Source organism: Ovis aries, chromosome 10 (genome assembly GCF_016772045.2).
Source record: "Ovis aries strain OAR_USU_Benz2616 breed Rambouillet chromosome 10, ARS-UI_Ramb_v3.0, whole genome shotgun sequence".
NCBI lineage: Eukaryota > Metazoa > Chordata > Mammalia > Artiodactyla > Bovidae > Ovis > Ovis aries.
The window spans coordinates 45,182,685-45,205,639 of NC_056063.1; positions in this window are offsets into that span (position 1 = coordinate 45,182,685).

The window sequence follows — 22,955 nt, forward strand, 5'->3', positions numbered from 1 at the left end:
TGTGGTGTTGGAGAAGAGGAGCTACCCCATGCCCGAGGTCAGGGGTTGTGGTCGAGAGGAGCAGCAGCTGCACTTTGCTAGAGCAGCTGTGAAGAGAGAGCCCACGTCCAATGTAAGTGAAACCCAAGTAAGATGGTAGGCACTGAGAGAAGGGAGCAGAGGGCAGACAGACTGAAACTACAATCATTGACAAGTAGCCAATCTGATCACATGGACCACAGTCTTGTCTAACTAAGTGAAACTAAGCCATGCCCTTTGGGGCCACCCAAGGACAGGTCATGGTGGAAAGGTCTGACAGAATGTGGTCCACTGGAGAAGGGGATGGCAAACCACTTCAGTAGTCTTGCTTTGAGAACACCATGAACAGTATGAAAAGGCAAAAGATAGGACACTGAAAGATGAACTCCCCAGGTTGGTAGGTGCCCAATATGTTACTGGAGATCTGTGGAGAAATAACTCCAGAAAGAATGAAGGGATGGAGCCAAAGCAAACACAACACCCAGTTGTGAATGGGACTGGTGATAGAAGCAAATTTTGATGCTGTAAAGAGTAATATTGCATAGGAACATGAAATGTCAGGTCCATGAATCAAGGCAAATTGGAAGTAGTCAAACAGGAGATGGCAAGAGTGAATTTCGACATTCTAGGAATCAGCGAACTAAAATAGACTGGAATGGGTGAATTTAACTCAGATGACCATTATATCTACTACTGTGGGCATGAATTCCTTAGAAAAAATGGAGTAGCCATCATAGTTAACAAAAGAGTCTGAAATGCAGTACTTGGATGCAGTCTCAAAAATGACAGAATGATCTCTGTTCATTTCCAAGGCAAACCATTCAATATCACAGTAATCCAAGTCTATGCCCTGATCAGTAATGCTGAAGAAGCTGAGGTTGAACAGTTCTATGAAGACCTACAAGACCTTCTAGAACTAACATCAAAAAGATGTCCGTTTCATTATAGGGTATGGGAATGCAAAAGTAGGAAGTCAAGAGACACATGGAATAACAGGGGAATTTGGCCTTGGAGTGCAGAATGAAGCAGGGCAAAGGCTAATAGAGTTCAGCCAAGAGAACTCACTGGTCATAGCAAACACCCTCTTTCAACTACACAAGAGAAGAATCTACACATGGACATCACCAGACGATCGACACTGAAATCATATTGATTATATTATTTGCAGCCCCAGATAGAGAAGCTATATACAGTCGGCAAAAACAAGACTGGGAGCTGACTATGGCTTTGATCATGAACTCCTTATTCCCAAATTCAGACTGAAATAGAAGTGGAGAAAACCACTAGACCATTTAGGTATGACCTAATCCAAATCTCTTATGACTATAAAGTGGAAGTGAGAAATAGATTTAAGGGACTAGATCTGATAGACAGAGTGCCGATGAACTATGGACAGAGGTAAATGACATTGTACAGGAGACAGGAATCAAGAAAATCCCCAAGAAAAAGAAGTGCTAAAAAGCCAAATGGCTGTTTGAAGAGACCTTACAAATAGCTGTGAAAAGAAGAGAAGCAAAAAGCAAAGGAGAAAAGGAAAGCATTACCTATTTGAATGCAGAGTTCCAAAGAATAGCAAGGAGAGATTAAAAAAGCCTTCCTCAGCGATCAATTCAAAGAAATAGAGGAAAACAGTAGAATAGGAAAGACTAGAGATCTCTTCAAGAAATTAGAGATACCAAGGGAACATGTCATGCAAGGATGGGCTCAATAAAGAAAAAAAATTATAGAGACCAAACAGAAACAGAAGATATTAAGAAGAGGTAGCAAGAATACACAGAAGAACTGTACAAAAAGATCTTTACAACCCAGATAATCACAAAGGTGTCATCACTCACCTAGAGCCAGACATCCTGGAATGTGAAGTCAAGTGGGCCTTAGGAAGCATCACTATGAACAAAGTTAGTGGAGGTGATGGAATTCCAGTTGAGCTGTTTCAAATCCTGAAAGATGATGCTGTCAGTGTTCTGCACTCAAGTTGCCAGCAAATTTGGAAAACTCAGCAGTGGCCACAAGACTGGAAAAGGTCAGTTTTCATTCCAATCCAAAAAAGGCAATGCCAAAGAATGCTCAAACTACTGCACAATTGCACACATCTCACACGCTAGTAAAGTAACGCTTAAAATTCTCCAAGCCAGGCTTCAGCAGTATGTGAACTGTGAACTTCCAAATGTTCGAGCTGGTTTTAGGAAAGGCAGAGGAACCAGAGATAAAATTGCCAACATCTGTTGAATCATGGAAAAAGCAAGAGAGTTCCAGAAAACATGTATTTCTGCTTTATTGACTATGCCAAAGTCTTTGACTGTGTGGATCACAATCAACTGTGGAAAATTCTGAAAGAGATGGGAATACAGACCACCTGACCTGCCTCTTGAGAAACCTATATGCAGGTCAGGAAGCAACCGTTAGAACTGGACATGGAACAACAGACTGGTTCCAAATAAGAAAAGGAGTATGTCAAGTCTGTATATTGTCACCCTGCTTATTTAACTTATATGCAGAGTACATTATGACAAACACTGAGCTGAAGGAAGAACAAGATGGAATCAAGATGGCCAGGAAAAATATCAATAACCCCAGATATGCAGATGACACCAGCCTTATGGCAGAAAGGGGAGAAGAACTAAAGAGCTTCTTGATGAAAAAATTGGCTTAAAGGTCAACATTAAGAAAACGAAGATCATGGCATCTGGTCCCATCACTTCATGGCAAATAGATGGGGAAACAGTGGAAACCTGGCTGACTTTATTTTTCTGGGTTCCAAAATCACTACAGATGGTGATTGCAGCCATGAAATTAAAAGATGCTTACTCCTTGGAAGGAAAGTTATATCCAAGCTAGACAGCATATTAAAAAGCAGAGACATTACTTTGCCAACAAAGGTCCATCTAGTCAAGGCTATGGTTTTCCAGTGGCCATGTATGGATGTGAGATTTGAACTATAATGAAAGCTGAATGTTTCAAGAATTGACGCTTTTGAACTGTTGGGTTGGAGGAGACTTTTGAGAGTCCCTTGGACTGCAAGGAGATGCAACCAGTGCATCCTAAATGGGATCAGTCCTGGATGTTCATTGGAACGACTGATGTTGAAGCTGAAACTCCAGTACTTAGGCCACCTGATGCGAAGAGCTGACTCATTTGAAAAGATCCTGATGCTGAGAAGAATTGAGGGCAGAAGGAGAAGGGGACGACCGAGGTTGAGATGTTTGGATGGCATCACAGACTCAATGGACATAGGTTTGGGTAGACTCCGGTAGTTGTTGATGGACAGGGAAGCCTGGTGTGCTGCAGTTCATGGAGTTGAAAAGAGTCGGACAGGGAGGCCTGGTGTGCTGCAGTTCATGGTGTTGCATAGAGTCGGACATGACTGAGCGACTTAACTGAACTTAATTGTTGGAGAATACTCTTGAGAGTCTCTTGGACTGCAAGGAGATCCAACCAGTCCATCCTAAAGGAAATCAGTCCTGAATATTCATTGGAGTGACTGATTCTGAAGCTGAAACACCAATACTTTTGCCAGCTGATGTGAAGAACTGATTGATTGGAAAAGATCCTGATCCTGGGAAATATTGAAGGCGGGAGGAGAAGGGGATGACAGAGAATGAGATGGTTGCATGGTATCACTGACTCAATGGAGATGACTTTGAGTAAACTCCGGCAGTTGGTGATGGACAGGGAGGCGTGACTGTGCTTCAGCACATTGGGTTTGCGATGAGGAGGACAGGACTGAATGACTGAAATGACTGACTGACATATATATATATATATATATGACAATAATAACCAGATATGCCAGCTTTGCACAAAACAGTGTAGTGACAGAGAAAACATTAGTAAAAAACAGCTGTAGGTGCCTCTCTCTGTCATCGTAGGAAAATGTAAGACAATAATGTACAAATACTCAGATTTTCCCATAAATGAGCTGTGGAATGCTTCCAGGATTTATTCTTGTTATCTTGCACAAAATAATGCCTAAAAGCAAGATTGTCACAAGAAATGTATAATAGACAGTAGAATGGAACATCAATCTTCTCTACTCTAAGTGTCTGGAACCCTTTTCCTATCTTCTGACTCCATCACTATATTTCTTGTGAGATGATTGGCCCCAAAAGAGCTCTTCCCATTCAATTATGTTTAATAATAATGACAATTATTATGAATTTATTTATGAATATTATTGTGAAAATATTATGAAAATTACATATAAGTGGCATACATCTAATGGGGAAAAGGAAGCACGATAATGATTTTTCATAAGAAAAAAAATCCAATAAGATGACACTAAAAAAGAGGAAAACTTTGATGAAAAATCATTGCCCACAAAAATCTAAGAACCTAAAGGCAGTGAAATATTTCAAGGCCTCAGAGAAGATCTTCAAAGGCTCAAGGAAGAACTGTTACAAAACCAGTAACAGATCAACTTTGAGCTTTCAGAGCTTAGTAAATCAATGCAAAAAAGAAAAGAAAAGAACAATATGGATCATATGGTTAATTAAATATATATATATGTGAGAAAAGAAAAGAACTCCACTGATAATCCAGTCAGGAATGTGATGCAATGACAGAAAAAGAGTGGGGAAAAAAAAAAAAAAGAGTTAAAAAAGAAAAAGAAGTGAAAATTAGAGCAAAGACAATAAATATGAAATGATATCATGAGTTGAAATAATTGGTATTTTGAAAAAGATACAAGAAGAAATAAAACTAAAAATATACAGAAAAGGAAAGTTTATCATTGAAGAAAGCAATTTGAATTAAAGAAAATTTGAAAAAAAGACAACTTGACTCCTGGGAAATATTATTCAAGTAGATTCACATAAACATAGATTTTTAAAAAACTTTACTATAAATCATCAGTAAAAAAAATTCTCAGCATTCAGAAAAGAAAATATGCACACACAAGGAAAAGTCTTAACAGTTAAAGATTAGGTTAAATTTTAATTTCTCCAGTGATATTCAAATATGGAAACCTGAGTAAATTAGACCCATGAGAAAAATTACCAGAAAAAACAATCAGACAATAAAAATAAATGATACCATAATGATGTCTCTAAGCAACTAACAAAGAAAAAATACATTCTTATTGTTTTTTTTTTGGGGGGGGTCTGGTGCATGGGGATGACCCAGAGAGATGTTATGGGGAGGGAGGTGGGAGGGGGGTTCATGTTTGGGAATGCATGTAAGAATTAAAGATTTTAAAATTAAAAAAAAAAAAGTAACATAACATAATGAAAAACTAGATACTCTCAAAATAATTTACACACATATGCATATACAATTACTTTTGGAACATAATGAAAAACTAGATACTCTCAAAATAATTTACACACATATGCATATACAATTATCCATTTCTATTTTACATTCGTGTATAAATAAACAATAAAGTGAGAGAAAAATTCAGTCATTATAATTGTTGGTGAAACACATGAATCTTCATTAACATTAAGAATAAGACAAGATAATGACTATTATAAGGCATGTTGTGGTTTACGGGGTCTCAAAGAGTCAGACACGACTGAACTGAACTGAACTGAACCTTTTTTTAAAAACGTCAATCAGTTCTCTGATTAAATGTTTAGTTTTATAAAAATTGAGAAGAATGAAAATATTATGGCAACAGTTAAAACCTAAAAAAAATTTCCATTTGACTTAAAATAAATTGGCATTTTAAGGAGTTACTTTTCATATCTTTTTACCTGCTGGGAGTCCTTTTTTGGTCTGACTGAGCTGATTTGTATTTCCCATGACTTGAGAAGAGCTGAACACAGAAATGAGAGCAGCCAGGCAGTTATCTTTTTTAAGTGAGTAGAGGCACCATAGGGTTAAGGTTTTCTTTCAGCCCTCTTTAGCTTTGTCAGTGTAGAGTAGTTGCAATTTCATTCATCGTTTGCTTTGTTAACACTGATTTCTTTATCTGTACTGTTCTTTGTATTTTTTTTTTTAATGCAAGTTTCAGTTACATTGACTTTCATCACATGGTTGCTTTGTTTCTTGACTACCAAAAAATAGTTCACCATAATGTCATTTATACTTAATGTTTGTTTTAATTTAAATTTATTTGTTTTAATCAGAGGCTAATTACTTTACAATATTTTACTGGTTCTGCCACACATCAACATGAATCCTCCACAGGCATACACATGTTCCCCATCTTGAACCCCCTCCCATCTCTCTCCCCATACCATCCCTCTAGGTCATCCCAGTGTACCCAAGGATCCTGTATAGAACCAGGTCTGGTTATCCATTTCTTATATGATATTATACATCTATGATAATAATTGATCTAATTTTGTTTTTCCAGGAATAAATTTCTATTTTAAGTCAGAGTAGACTGGATAAATATATGGGTATAATTATATATCTGTGGAACCTAAGATAATAAAATTTAAAAGTAATTCAGTAGAATGATTAGTTATCTAATTATCAGACAAAAATTAATAGTTCTTCTTCACTGAAAAATCTTGTAGGAAATATGATAGAAGAAATATTTTCTTTAGTAGTAGTGACAAAACTATAGCATGCATGTAAATAATTTTACTATTAATGGGAAATATTAAATCTTTTTTTTTCATGAAAAGGCATTTTTTTTAAAAAATACAGCAGCTTGTACATATTAATCTCAGACTCCAAATCTATCCTCCTTGGGAAATTTCACCCCTGGTAACCATAAATTCATTTTCTAAGTCTGTGAGTCTGTTTCTGTTTTGTAAATAAGTTCATTTGTATCATTTTTTTTCTCTTTTTTTAGATTCTGGATGTAAGCAAGACTATAGTATGTTTGTCTTTTCTTTATGATTTGCTTCACATAACATGGTAATCTCCAGGTCTATTCATGTTGTTGCAAATAGCATTGCTTCATTCTTTTAAATGGCTGACTAATATTCCATTGTATATATGTACCTCATCTTCTTTATTCATTCACCTGTCAAAGGACATTTAGTGCTATAATGAACATTGAGGTGCATGTACCCTTTCAAACCATGTTTTTCTCTGAATTACATGCCCAAGTGTGCGATTTCTAGATTTTATGGTAGCTCAATTATTTTGATTTTCAAGAAACCTCCATACTGTTCTCTGGTACTTCCCAAGTTTCTCAGTGATTAAAAAAAAAAAAAAATGGCTGAGTAATACTCCATTGTGTATATGTACCACAGCTTTCTTATCCATTCATCTACTGATGGACATCTAGGTTTCTTCCATGTCCCGGCTTTTATAAACAGTGCTGTGATGAACATTGACCCAGAGGGATGGTACAGGGAGGAAGGTGGGAGGGGCGTTCAGGATTGGGAACATGTGTACACCCATGGTGGATTCATGTTGATGTATGGCAAAACCAATACAATATTATAAAGTAAAAAAAAATAAAATAAAATAATAATAATAAATAAAATAAAATAATCACACACACACAAAAAAATCTGCCTACCAATGCAAGGAAATGCAGGAGACACAGGTTTGATCCCTGAGCTGATAAGATTCCCTGAAGAAGGAAATGATAATCCACTTCAGTGTTCTTGCCTGGAGAATCCCATGGACAGAGGAGCCTGTCAGGCTACCATTCATGGAGTCTCATGCCGTCAGATACAACTAAGCACACACATCCTATACTGTTCTCTGCTGCTGCTGCTGCTAAGTCGCGTCAGTCGTGTCTGACTCTGTGCGACCCCGTAGATGGCAGCCCAAGAGGCTCCTCTGTCCCTGGGATTCTCCAGGCAAGAACACTGGAGTGGGTTGCCGTTTCCTTCTCCAATGCATGAAAGTGAAAAGTGAAAGAGAAGTCGCTCAGTCGTGTCCGACTCTTAGCGACCCCATGGACTGTAGCCTACCAGGCTCCTCCATCCATGAGATTCTCCAGGCAAGAGTACTGGAGTTGCCATTGCCTTCTCCACTAGATTGTACCAATTTACATTCCCACCAACAGCGCAGTAGAATTCCCTTTCTCCACACCCTCTCCCACATTTATTGTTTGATTTTTTGATGATGGTTACTCTGTTTGGTGTGAGATGATATCTCATTGTAGTTTTGATTTGTATTTCTCCCACAGTTAGCAATGCTGAGCATCTTTTCATGTGACTCTAAAGAGACATTTCTCCAGATAAGACATACAGATGGGAAACATTCAGTCTTCAAGAGATTACTGTTACGAATAGTGGATCTGTCTGGATGCTCCCTTCAGAGCAAACACACCAATTTCACTTGTTGTTAAAAAATATCAGTAGTTGAATGTTTACAGGTGTCTCTCACTGCGACTTGACCCAGACCACAGGCAAATATCTCCCCAAACATGGAGGAGAGAAAGAAGTTTTAATTGGCCCTCTTTAGGCCCTGGCTAATTTTAAAAATTAGTTATAATGACAGATTAATAGAAGGAAAGCATATATATTATACTGAATTTTTACATGTACATGGGAACTTTCCCAAGAGAATGAAAACCTGAAGTGAACAGAGCAGGAATTGTTGATACCTTTTAGACAAAAGAAAAAAAAAATTACATTTGACATCAACTGCCAAGACAAAGGGATTTGGGCAGAGAGTAGTAAATGGTGAAGAAGTAACTAGAAAGATGGGATAGTTTTAAAAGGTTTGTTTTTACAGATATCTTGGCCCTAAATTTCCTATCTGTAGTGAAAATAATGTTTCCCTTCCTTTTGGTACCAGAAGGCTATGTTTTGCATAGAAGACTATCTCCTGCATTCAGGAAAGATGGGTAAAAGTTGAGGAAGGTCAGAGTGAACTTCTTGCTTCTGCCTTTGCTCAAACTCCCTCAGTGAAAGATTTTCAAGCCAGAGTTTAGGATAGCATGTCCTGAACCACATCAACTGGCTGATATAAGGATGGGCAAGCCCTGTCTTCATGCCACAATTTGGGACAATAATAAAAGGCCATCCCGGTGTCATAGCACCTTGTAGGATTATCTGTGCCGTTACTTGCAAACTCATTTTGAGTAGTTTTCCATACCTTTCACTGCTCTTTTGTGTGTACTTGAGATTAACATTCCTTATACTCAGGTTGAAGCTGTGGAAACAGGGCCTTTACCTGTAGGTGTTCCTGCCTTAACATCATCCAAGGATACCAGAAGTTTCTTACATTCAGAGATTGTGACATGCTTGTCTGGATCAGTAAAGTTATTTGCTTTTCCTCTTTTGATGTTGGGGAGACCCACATCAGAAGACCCAGAATTCCAAATGCCATCCAGAATTTTGAACATATGCAAGTGAGTTTGCATAGAAAAATGTAACTGAGGTGTCTTCAGGCTTTTAAACATCCCAGAGTCTCTATTCCTCTCAGGTCCAAATAAAATGACTTATGTCTGAGAATATCTGGAAAGTGTTTATGTAGTACACATTTTCTGAGGTAGAATTAAGAATTATGCTGTTGGAACATAGACAAGAAAGCAATACTTTCTGCTTTGAGAATAGTGCATCACAAAAGAAAACACATAAATTAGATCCTGAAGGAATGTAGAAAAATAAACAATGTTTCATACTGGTGTTTATGCTTAGAAACTTCAGCCAGTTTAGTATCTCATGGGCAAATGGCAAACCATATTTTTATTTCAAACTCTAGAAATATTTTGTAAGGGAAAATAATATAATTTAATTGTGTAAGAAAATATTTAAACTTAATATTTAAACTTAATTTAGCATAATATAAATATAAGAATAATATTATTTATGAAATAACATTGATTTAATCTTTGTTATGTATAAAATATGCAAATTTTATACATCTTAGCATTAATTCATATATCAAAAAAAGAAATCAGAGAGTATATCCAGAATCATTTTGAGAAATATATAGCCTTAATGAAAATTCCAAGTATTATTATTGTTATTTCTTAAATATATGTTATTATTGTCGACACCATCACTATTCCAGCATACTTGTGACCTACAGTTAAGAGAAGTCAATTACTTAAAAAGAAATTAAAAGTCTGAAACTTCCTTGAGGATAAAGGTGGTCCTATTTTACTCTTTATGTTCTCTATGAATATATTCCATGACTGGAATATATTAATTCTTGACTGGCTTCTCCAGAGAAACAAAATCAGTAATCTGCAGTATGGAAACTGGAGACACAGGAAAGTCAGTGGTGTCATTCAGTTTGAGTCAAGAGACCTGAGAATCAGGGGAACTGTTGGAGAGGAAAAGAGAATAGGAGGTGTTTGGCTTCCATCAGCGAGGCAGGAAAATAGGGATGAATCCCTCTTTCCTCTGCCTTTTGTTCTATTCATATTTTCAATTGATTGAGAATGCAGATATGCAGCTACAACTGGGAGGGCAATTTATGGGATCTACCTATGTGTGTGCTGACTCCTACCATGTCCGACTCCTTGACTTTATGGACTGTAGCTTGCCAGGCCCCTCTGCTCATGGGATTCTCCAGGGAAGAATATTAGAATGTGTTACCATGCACTTCTCACTTCTCCAGCAGATCTTCCTGACCCAGGGATTGAACCCATGTCTCTTGAGTCTCCTGCATTGGCAGAGGGATTCTTTACCATTAGGGCCACCTGGGAAGATCATGGAGTCTACCTATGCAAATACTAATCTCATCAAGAAACGCTTTCACAGACATTTCCAGAAACAATGTTTAATCAAGCATCCATGGCTCAATCAAGTTGAGATATAAAATTAACTATCACAGCTACACTAAAAAATCAGATAGAGATATATAATAATACATATTCGATATAAAATAAAAAACATAAAGAATGTAAAAATATATACTGATAGTTATGAAACATCAAGCATTTATATAGACATATAATATAGTAAGTAATATATCTAGTGAAAATATGACAAATAACAATTCTGAAGATTTTAAAAATATGAACAATTATGAAACTATTTATTTTAATATATTGTTCTTAAAGCTAATTTGAATATATGTTGTTGTTGTTTAGAAGCTAAGTTGTGTCTAACTCTTTTGTGTTCCCATGGACTGTAGCCTACCATGCTCCTCTGTCCCTGGGATTTCCCAGGCAAGAATACTGGAATGGGTTGCCATTGCCTTCTAAAGGGTATCTTCCTGACATAGGGATTAAATCTGCATATCCTGCATTGCAGGTGGATTCTTCACTGCTGAGCCACTAGGGAAGACTTAGCAAGTTAATAAAGGCCTTGTACTCATGAAAAGCTAATTTCATTTAAAAGGGGACACTGAATGGCATACAGTATCCATACGCCTCTGCCAGTATTCCTTAGTATCAACCTATGTCTTCTTTGCTAATCAGCACTAGCTTATTCCAAAAGAGTTCATGCTAATGAAAAATGCCAAACTCCCTTGACCTTAAAAGAAAATTTAGCCCAGGGTCCATCGCCCTCATTACCCCAGTGGGGTATAAGATTAGTATAAAGCCCACAGTATAACAGTGTATTGCTTTATTGAAGCGGTATGGTTGTGAGAGGAGATGTCATGGTGAGGAAGGAATCAATTAAAATAACACAAACATAGGAAATAATGTTAAAATATGAATGTGTATGCTAAGTCTCTTCAGTCGTGTCTGACACTTTGCAACCCCATGGACTGTCACACGCCAAGCTCCTCTGTCCTTGGGATTCTTCAGGTAAGAATACTGGAGTGGGTTGCCATACCCTTCTCCATAAAATATAAATACACGAATGGATAACTTCAAATATTTTCTTAGAGTATATATGCATGTGTCTTCAGTTGCTTCGCTTCAGTTGTGTCAAACTCTTAGCGACCCTATGGATTGTAGACCACCAGTGTCTCCTGTATCTCTTGTACTGTAGGTGGATTCTTTAATGCTGAGCCACTGGGGAAGCTCTGTATGTATATGTGTGTGTGTGTGTATATATATATATATATATATATATATATATTTATTTATTTATATGTTTCTGTTTGCATTGATATATTTAACATGGCTTCCACGAGCATTTTAGACCTTTAATGCATTGTGTTCCATTTGACTATAGTGACAATTATGATTTACAACACATTTTTAAGTGTATTTTAATTAAAGAAACAATGAATGATTGAAAGAGCCAGAGCAGATAACATAATATTTTTTCATTTCTCAATGAAAATGCAGGAAACTAAAAATACTAAGGCTTATAATCAACATTAAATCATACATATTGAATATACATTGTATAATTAGGCATTAAATAAAATTTGCCTTTATCTTGCAAAGGCAGATTCTCACAATGTATCTATTTTGGCATGAGAGATAGAAACTTTGGAAATCATTGTAATATTAATACTTACAAGTCACTGAATTTTGTATACTACCCTGGTATATTAGTGAAAATGTAAAATATCTCAAGGTATGATTTAAAGGAATAAATAATTTTTGGTTTTTATGCCAATCATATACCGAGAAACCACTTCATGTATGATATCATGCTGCATATTGGGGACATACTAATTACAAAAACTGAAGTAGTGTTTTACTCAAGACACTTCATGTTAGTTCCATAGTGTAATCTCAAGACACTTCAGGCTAGCGCAACAATGTAATCATCTAAGTAATGCAATTCAAACTGATTAGACATTGGTCTACGTATAGCGGAATATGTTGATGGATATTAGTGTCAGGGGAGTGTACAGTTTCCACTAGAGCAGTTTCGACTATAGAGGATGCTAGGAGTAACAGGAAAGAAGGGGGAAGGAGTCAAAAACATATTATTTATCCGAGGGAATGCTATATCAGGGGCTCCAATTATCAGAGGGACCAGTCAGTTGCCGAATCCTCCAATTATAATAGGCATTACTATAAAGAAAATTATTACGAATGCATGTGCGGTTACAACTACGTTGTAGATTTGGTCATCTCCAAGCAGAGTTCCGGGTTGACCTAGTTCAGTGCGAATTAGCAAGCTTGAGGCGGTTCCTACTATGCCAGCTCAGTCACCAAATAGGAGGTATAGGGTACCAATATCTTTATGGTTAGTTGAAAATAATCAGCGGTTGATGAACATGGGTAAAATGGCTGAGTAAAGCAATAGACTGTAAATCTAAGAACAGAGATTTGACTCCTCTTTTTACCAGGTCCTGTAGTGAAGTAACGTATTGAATTGCAAATTCAAAGAAGCAGCTTCAACTCTGCCGGGGCTTCTCCCGCCTTTTTTTCTTCGCGGCGGGAGAAGTAGATTGAAGCCAGTTGTTTAGGGTGTTTAGCTGTTAACTAAAGTTTCGTGGGGGTGGAGCCCACCAATCTAGTGAGGATTTAGCTTAATTAAAGTGGTTGATTTGCATTCAATTGATGTAAGATATGATTTTGCAGTCCTTATCAGGAATTAAGTAAATTATACTTGCTTAGGGCTTTGAAGGCTCTCGGTCTGTTTAACCTAAATTCCTATTCTAGAATTGAAAGGATTGGTGTGAGTGGTAATAGTATGGTGGATAGTAGGATTATTGTTGGTAAGAGGGTTATCCGTTTTGTGGTCGAGAATTGTCATTTTATTTTTATATTGTTTGTGGAGGGAAATATTGTGAGTGCAGTGGAGTATGTAAGTCGCATGTAGAAATATAGATTTAGTAGTGCTGTAATTGCTATAAAGGTGGGTAGAATAATGCTGTTATTTTTTATTTCTTGAATAATTATTCATTTTGGTATAAATCCTGATAGTGGAGGGAGTCCTCCTATTGATAGGAGGGTGACGAGGACCAGGACTGTTATGATAGGTGCTTTGTTTCATGTATATGATAGTGACAGGGTGGTTGTGGTTGAGTTGGCTATGAACAGTGTAAACATGGTGGAGGTTATAATGATATAAATGATTAGGTTCAGTAATGTTATGGTGGGATTATATAGTAAAACTGCTGTTATTCAGCCTATGTAGGTGATTGATGAGTAGGCTATGATTTTTCGTAGTTGGGTCTGGTTTAGTCCTCCTCAGCCTCCGATTATAATAGATAGAATTGATAGGGTTAGGATTAGGTTTAGGTTGATGGATGGGGAGATTTGGTAGAGTACTGATATGGGTGCTAGTTTTTGTCATGTAAGTAAGATTAGGCCTGAGGATAGGGGGATACCTTGCATTACTTCTGGGACTCAGAAGTGGAATGGAGCTATTCCTAATTTTATAGTGAGGGCTATTGTTATGAGTATAGAGGCTGTTGGGTTAAATAATTTTATTATGGTTCATTGGCCTGAGAATATTGTTAATAATAATAGCTATTATTAATAACATTGAGGCTGTTGATTGAGTTAGGAAATACTTGGTTGATGCTTCTGCGGCTTGTGGATTATGTTTTTTTATTATAATAGGGATAATGGCGAGTATATTTATTTCGAATCTGATTCAGATAAGTAGTCAGTGGGAGCTAATCATAACAATAATGATTCCAAGTATAACAGTTGTTAGGATAATAATAAAGATGATTGGGTTTATTAGTACGGGAAGGATATAAACCAACATTTTCGGGGTATGGGCCCGATAGCTTAATTAGCTGACCTTACTATTAGAATTTGGTATAATTGGGAGCACGAAGAGTTTTGGGTTCTTAGGAGTAGGTTCAATTCCTATAGTTCTAGAAATAAGAGGGTTTAAACCTCTATTATTTATTCTATCAAACTAACTCTTTTGACAGATTTGAAGTGGTGGACCAGTTTTACAGCTTGGTTACAGTTCAGTTTTATTTGGCAAGAAAAGGAAAATACAACCTAGAGGCATTAGGTGGGCCTACCTAAAAGAAGAGAGGGATTTAATTTTGGCTCCTCTTTTTGTATGTTTTTTTCTCCTCTCCTTTAGCTTGTCCTATGTGAATTGGGATAGCCAGGAGGGTTTTTTGTTTCACCTGAGGTTCTCACTCTGGTCTTCGGATTTTCTTTTGTTCCATTTTTATGAGATTTTTTTTTCCTTTCTTTGTCTTTTAGCCACCACCATTTTGGACTCCTTTTCCCTACTCTAACTACTTAGCATTAGCATAAGAATAATTTAATTCACAATTGATTCAGTCTATTAAAGCATTCTGTGAAATTTAAGTTGAGTTTATCTCTTTGGCCACAGGAAAAAAAGCAGGCTATTATTGATTGCTTACTAATGAAAATATTACAAAGAACTTGGTTTTCCATTTATAAATAGCCAATAATTAACTAGAAGCATGACAGTCTTGCTCATTACATTTAGGTTGACAGCAGTCAAGGTATTGCTCATAATACAGCATGAAGCCTCTGTTCCTGGGACCCAAGTCATGGATTCCTTTGTTCTGTCATGTGAAGTGTACATCAGACCTTAAAGTAATGCAATGGTTGCTGTACAGATTGAGTGTTGATTTTTCAGCTGTTGTTGCTCCCCTGTGTATCCACTTTCATTTTCTGTTCGAAATTGGAAGACAGATATTACAAACGGCAGTTCTCCTTTGGCAGATCGCTAGAGGGAAATAGGAAAGTAAGAAGAGACAGAAAGAACCTACTCCTTCTATTCAGTTGTTTCTCTGTCAGTGTCATCTTAACAGCAATTTGTCATCTATGGTAGCTTTCAGAGACAAACTGAGCAGCATTTTTACTCACATGTCTGAGTTTCAGTTTGGAAGAGACCCTGCTTTGAGTTCCTGAGATGCCAGCTCTAGATGAGTTATGTCTCATTTTCTGAGGCTGAAGTTCCTTTGGGAGTTTCTCCTTCAATGTTCTAGGCTCTAGTAAACCCCAACCTTTGCCCTGTCTTCTCAAAACAGTAAAGACAGTGGCTGCTTCTGTTAAATAATTCCTTGTTTTCCCCTTCCACCTTTCTGTCCTCTAATTACTCTCAATTTTTATATTAATTTTTCAAGTTAAAACAATGGTTTCTCTTTGTGTGTCTAGATCCCAACAAATATGGTTACCTATAGATTATTTAGGGGAGCTATCAGGAATTAGGAAAAAAAAAAAAAGAGAGAGAGATTAGGATATAGGGCATACATGCTAAGTCACCTTGGTCATGTCTGACTCCTTGTGACCATATAGACTGTAGCCCACCAGCTCCTCTGTCTATGGAATTCTTCAGGCAAGAACACTGGAGTGGGTTTTCGTGCCCTCCTCCAGGGGAATTTACCGACCTATGGATTGACCCTGAGTCTCTACGTCTCCTGCATTGGCAGGTGGATACTTTACCACTAGCACCACCAGGGGGCCCAGGATATAGTAAGGCAATTAATTATGCAGTCAAAAAATGGCTGAGGATTTATTCACTTTTTGTACTAAAGAAAATATTTTACAGGTCTTTTCTGCCTAGAAACCAGTCTTCTCAGTTTACCTTAGCAGGGAAAGACATGCACAGCTGATTTTCTAAAGCATACATATTTATATGAGAATCATATATGAATTATTAAATTTATATTATATATGAGCAGTAATGAATTAGAATAACTAAAAGCCAAAACTAGAGAAATGTGGTTACTGACATTTCTGCAACTTAATATTTGAGCCTTGAGCAATTGCAGATACTGAGGAGTCTCAGGGCCTGCACAAAGGGGTTATTCATCAAATTACATGAGAAAAAAATCTGGCCTGAGGTTTTGAAGTCAATTTTTGACACAAAACCAAATGGCAAAAGCATATGTTCTCGACAAAGATCAAACAAGAGTGAGTGTAAGGGATTATTGACTATTCTAAGGACATATCATTATTAGCTATCTATTAATATATTGTTTAGCAGTTATTCCTCTACTGTAGTAATTGAGTTACAAAGAATATTGAAATATATTTGAATGTATGCAAGGCACCACATTTTCAAAAGCAAACAATTTATTATTCTTTACCTCAGAAAACTTCTAAAAAGAGATATGATCACCTTTGAGGAGTATGTACATATTTACACATGGAAATAGTACTTAAAAATGTAATGTTTATAAACATTATAGAGAAGTTGGTGGTCAGTTTTGTCTGGGTGGAGAAAGGGCTTTTTCGCATAAGAGATGAAGTCCCAAACAGAATAAATGGATTTAGTTAAATTCAGTCTCTTTATTATGAACCATGAGCTTCAGTGGCTGGAAAAGGAAGTTTGTTAAGTAGATGAAGGGAAAAGAGCATACTGGGAGGAGAAAGTTTTAAACAATGTACCATAAATGCAAACCACAAAGCTGTCTGGTATTAGTTTAGGATGAAATGCCTCAGGAAGGGGAGAGTTGAACATATATAATCTGAAAAGTTTGAAAGTGTTTTAAAGATGAATAGAAATCATCGAAGGATAAAAGTATAGCAATAAAACAATCAAGCTGGTTTTAGAAAAGGCAGAAGATCCAGATATCAAATTGCCCACATTCATTGGATCATTGAAAAAGCAGGAGAGTTCCAGAAAAACAACTATTTCTGCTTTGATGACTGCACCAAAGGCTTTGACTGTGTGGATCAAAACCATCTGTGGGAAATTCTTAAAGAGATGGGAATACTGGACCACTTGATCTGACTCTTGAGAAATCTCTATGCAGGTCAGGAAGCAATAGTTAAAAGTGGATATGGAAAAACAGACTGGTTCCAAATAGGGAAAGGAGTACGTCAGGGCTGTCTATTGTCACCCTGCTTATTTAACTATATGCAGAGTACATCATGAGAAATTCTGGGCTGGAGGAAGCACAAGCTGGAATCAAGATTGCCAGGAGAAATATCAATCACCTCAGATATTCAGATGATGCAACCATTATTGGAGAAAGTGAAGAAGAACTAAGGAGCCTCTTGAAGAAAGTGAAAGAGGAGAGTGAAAAAGTTGGCTTAAAGGTCAACATTCAGAAAATGAAGATCATGGCATCCGGTCCCATCACTTCATGGGAAATAGATGGGGAAACAGTGTCAGACTTTATTTGGGGGGGCTCCAAAATCACTGCAGATGTTGACTGCAGCCATGAAATTAAAAGACACTTACTCCTTGGAAGGAAAGTTATGTCCAACCCAGATATCATATTAGAAAGCAAAGACATTACTTTGCCAACAAAGTTCCGTCTAGTCAAGGCTATGGTTATTCCAGTGGTCATGTATGGATGTGAGAGTTGGACTATAAAGAAAACTGAGTGCAGAAAAATTGATGCTTTTGAACTGCGGTGGTGAAGACTCTTGAAAGTCCCTTGGACTGCAAAGAGTTCCAACCAGTCCATCCTAAAGGAAATCAGTCCTGGGTGTTCATTGGAAGGACTGATGTTGATGTTGAAACTCCAATGTTTTGGCCACCTGATGTGAAGAGCTGACTCATTTGAAAAGACCCTGATGTTGGAAAGATTGAGGGCAGGAGGAGAAGGGGATGACAGAGGGTGAGATAGTTGGATGGCATCACCGACTCAATGGACATCAGTTTGGGTGAACTCCTGGAGTTGGTGATGGACAGGGAGGCCTGGCATGCTGCGATTCATGGGGTCACAAAGAGTTGGACACAACTGAGCTGAACTGAAAACAATTATAATAGCGTCTTCATGAAGAAGTAAAGATGAGGGCCGAAAATTTTGCAATCAGATCAAGAGTTCAGCTGAGAGATGAAACTGTTGTAAGGAAGAACCATAGATGTGAAGTAAGGACATTTTGCAGAGGTATTAATGGTCACCAAAGGCAATGGCTGTTAAAATGGAGTGAAAGAGAAGAGTTTGGAAGACACTGCAGCTCTCTTGCTTGGATAAGTGGGTGTTATCAGTCAAAGTAGGAAATTTAGTGGAAGGTTCTGTATTGGAGAAATGACAGGAGGCAGATAGTCTTGGTGTTCAATGTATTATCTTTTTTAGCTCCTGTATCTCAAATGCAGAAACACTCCAGGAAATCATGAGTTATTCATGTCTACAGAGAGCAGATGATGTAATAAAGCATCTCTTCTAAAAATATATGCACAATTTTCACCACCCCCACTTCTATATGCCCAGTCTAAACCACCAACACATCTGGGTGGTTGTTTGCCGGTTATTTGCCAAAGTAGTTTGCCTCCCCCCATTACTGTTCATATTGAGAATTTATTCTCCATACAGCAGCCAGGGTGCTATTTTAAAATTATGATTCAGACTATGTTACTTCTTAAAACAAAATCTAAACACTTATCTCACATTATTATGCCTTTCATAATTTGGCCTTTGACCCCATATTTGAATTTGACCCATTCCAACCTCCCCTTTGTTGAGTCTGTACCAGGGGTATCTATCACTTTGCAGATCTTTAAGTATTCCAAGCTTACTCCTATGCAAGTCCTTTTTGTTGATTTTTTTTTTTTCCTTCTCGAAATATTCTTCTCTATGTCTTCTAGGAATTGATCCCTGGATTCCCAGAATAATATTACTTCTTCAGAGATTACCTACCTGACAATCTGATATTGTCTTAACTTTTACTCTGTGTCGTTTGCCTGTATAGACTTTAGTAACTGAGATATTATAATGAGTAAATTTATGTGTATTTGCATATGTTGTTTTATGCCTTATTATACCTTATCATAATGGAAGCTTTGTGAGAGGGGGATCTTGTTTGGGTTCATCCTTGATAACTTAGATCCATCAAATCTGAGTTGGATAGCTGTTGCCCCACCTCTGGCACCACATGGCTTGTAGGAGTTTTCCAGACTGGGGATTGAATTTGTACTCTCAGCAGTGAAAGAATGGAATCTTAACTACTGGACAGCCAGGGAATTCCCTGGGTAGATGTTTTCCATGTGTTTTTATTTATTTATTTTTTTTAAGTTTCACAGATGGAGTGGTGATTCCGCTCAGAAAATCTTCATCAGTTAATATTTTTGATAAAAAAGAACACATACTCAGGTTTTTAACTTAGCAATTAAGTTTAGCATTTTGGTCATGTTGTTGATATTTCGCCTCTCTTCATCAGTACTAAATAGAAACACAGAGACAGAGTTTTGGGTGAAGTAGAAAATAGTAGCTCTTATTGCTTTGACGGGCAAGTGGGTCACAGTGGACTAATGCTCTCAAGACTGCGTGACCTATTCTGGAGAAGATGGTGAGAAGTTTTACAGTGTTTGAGGATCAGGGCATAATCAGCTCATGGATAATTCTCAGATTGCTTGGTATCAAGATGAAGTTTCAGCAAACTGATTTCAACCAGTCTAGGGTCTACATTCCAGTTCTCACTGGAGGGTTCTGCTTCCTATAAAAACCACTTAATAATGTGGTGTCAAGCATTTATCTCTGTCTTTCAGGGAATGGGAGTTTGGTGATTGTGCTATGTGGCAGAATTATACTCTAAATAGTTACCAGTTCCTCAACTCAATAGCTATTCTTTGTTCCTACATCTTCACACTTCCCAGTCACTAAATCTTGAGTCAGCATTTTACTTCAAAGACAAAGACAAAAGGATTTGTAAGGTTTCAGTCAATTATTATGCAAAGATATGAAATTAATTTTGAATTAAAACTATCAGTAAAATATGAAGCTTATAAAGTATTTATAATTATGAACTCTAGTATCATATTGGAGAAACAGTTCTGCAGATTTAACATCATGTATTTTGATTTTCATTTTATATTCATGGAAATTTATGCTATAGCATATTCATAGCATCTAACAATGAATTTTAATGAATAATTAGAAATATGATTCACAAATAGTCATTAAAAATGCATGACGATTTTGGAGTGTTACAAAAAGCAGCAAATGTTATGGCTTAGCTTCTCTTTAAAAATTTTTTTTTGTTTAGATTTTAAGTCTGAACTCTTCTAAAAGTATCTCATTAGTATAACAGAAAAAAAAATTAAGGTTATGGTCAAGTTGCTTACAAATAAATTTAAGCATTACTGTATTAAGCCTAAAGTCTCTTTTATGTGACAAAATAATAACATACACAAAATCTACTTCATAAGTAAACATTTTGAATAAGCCAGGAAGCTATAAATGCTAGCTTTCTCAATCATTTCACGTAATGGAATGATCTACAACATTCAATAGAAACATGCAGAGAGCTGGTTCAGATATGGTACAACTCAAAATAGCCCCTGAAATTGTCTGTCTTACTTTTCCTTGTCCTATGAACGAATAGTGACACCAAGCACTAGTTGATGAAGGGAAGTCTCCACTTCTTTAATGATGAGGTAATACAGGTAAATCATGAAGAGTCAACCAAGGTGGAATTTTATAGCACTGAAGGGTTGAACTGGAAGACAATTAATGACAAAATTTAATTGGTTTATAATTAGAAAGCAGATGGAACTGGATTGGAGGTTCAGTGCTTGCTACATAGCCTTTACCTCATGACAGTCTGAGAAGACAGACAAAATCGTGACTTTCCATTCCTTACTATTGTATTTTCCACAACCAGGGAGAAATTGAAAATTCTAGAGAAAAAATAGGTGGGTTAAACCAGTTATAAAACAGGTGAAAGCATATTTGTAGCCTGCAAATATCTAATCGAGACAAAAAAAAAAAAAAGGTGTTTGGTAGAAATTTAGTCTGTGTGGTTACCGTTTCTTTTCTTTTCCTTTTTTTTTTTTTAAAGAAAAATAAAAAATTTTGGATATGAGACCAAGGGTGGACTAAATGTCTCTGCAATATCATTGTTTAACAGGACTACTATTTACCATCTTCAAGAGCCTAAACTCTGTTATCATCTGTTTACTTGTATATTTTTACCAATAAAGATAAAAATTATTCTGTTTGGTAGAGAAGATAACTTCAAAGATGTCTGTTTTGCATATAATCAGTAAACAATGTCATTCCTATCTTAGTGAGCTTCTGTAGCATGCAATCCTTAATTGATTATGTAAATTTCCCTTCTTCAAATCCTCTATCAGGCTTACTATTTGGCTGATTTCCTCATTACTATTAGCACATTCTATATTTGTAACTATCATGGTGGAGAAAGTAGGATACTATTTCAGTGGACTATGGACTCTCTAAGTTTCTGCTATAAATGAGGGTGTGGATAGAGAGCAGTGTGCTTATATTTATTTAATGGGAACTTAACTCCCATTTAGATTTCCCTGCCTGCCTATATAATCTGGTTTGCAAGGATCAAAAGTTATCTTACAAACAATTCCCTTAAAATCTCTTATTCTTTTATTTTCCATTCCAGCAAAACTGGAGTCCAAGATGAACTCAACCAACTGCCCTTTTCATACCTGTTACAGAAATAACCCTATGCCACTGTGTATCTTGAAAAGAGTGAGTAGATAGCCACCAATATACATTTATGGTTACCTCAATAAGTGGAGTAGAAATCTTACTATGCTTCTACAATAAGTCTGTTTTCCATATCTTAATAATTCTCAGCAGGTGACCATGTCTCCCACTGAAGGAAAGAAACAATGGGACAGAAATTTTCTCTACTTCTTTATATAAAAATATAAAACATACAAATATATAAATTTGCCTGCCTTTCCTGAAACTTCACCATCCTTTGACATTCAGTAATAGGTAACTGATTAATAGAGTTTGCTTTCCATTTAGCATGCAGATTTAGGAATACATATTGAGATATAGGTGTATTTGATAATCAAATCAGGATACAAAAGTATATGGTAGGAGTCAACTTTGTTTAAAGTTGTATATAGAAATATTGGGCTTCCCTGGTAGCTCAGCTGGTAAAGAATCTGCCTGCAATGCAGGAGATCCTGGTTCAGTTCCTGGGTTGAGATGATTCCCTGGAGGAGGGCATGGCAACCCACTCCAGTATTCTTGCCTGGAGAATCCCTATGGTCAGAGGAGCCTCATGGGCTACAGTTCATGTGGCCCAAAGAATTGGACACGACTGACTAAGCATAGCACACAGCACAGCATAGAAATAATGCATAGGAAGTAATCAAAAGTAAACAAACATACAAATATTCAAAATTATTTTCTGTCTGTGTGAGGTTTTTTCATTGTTTCAGTTTTCTTGGTTATGTTTATGTGCTTCAAGTTCTAGCTTTCTCAGTTCAGTTCAGTCGCTTAGTCATGTCTGACTCTCTGCAACCCATGAATCACAGCACACCAGACCTCCCTGTCCATCACCAACTCCCGGAGTTCACTCAGACTCATGTCCATTGAGTTGGTGATGCCATCCAGCTATCTCATCTTCTGTTGTCCCCTTCTCCTTCTGCCCA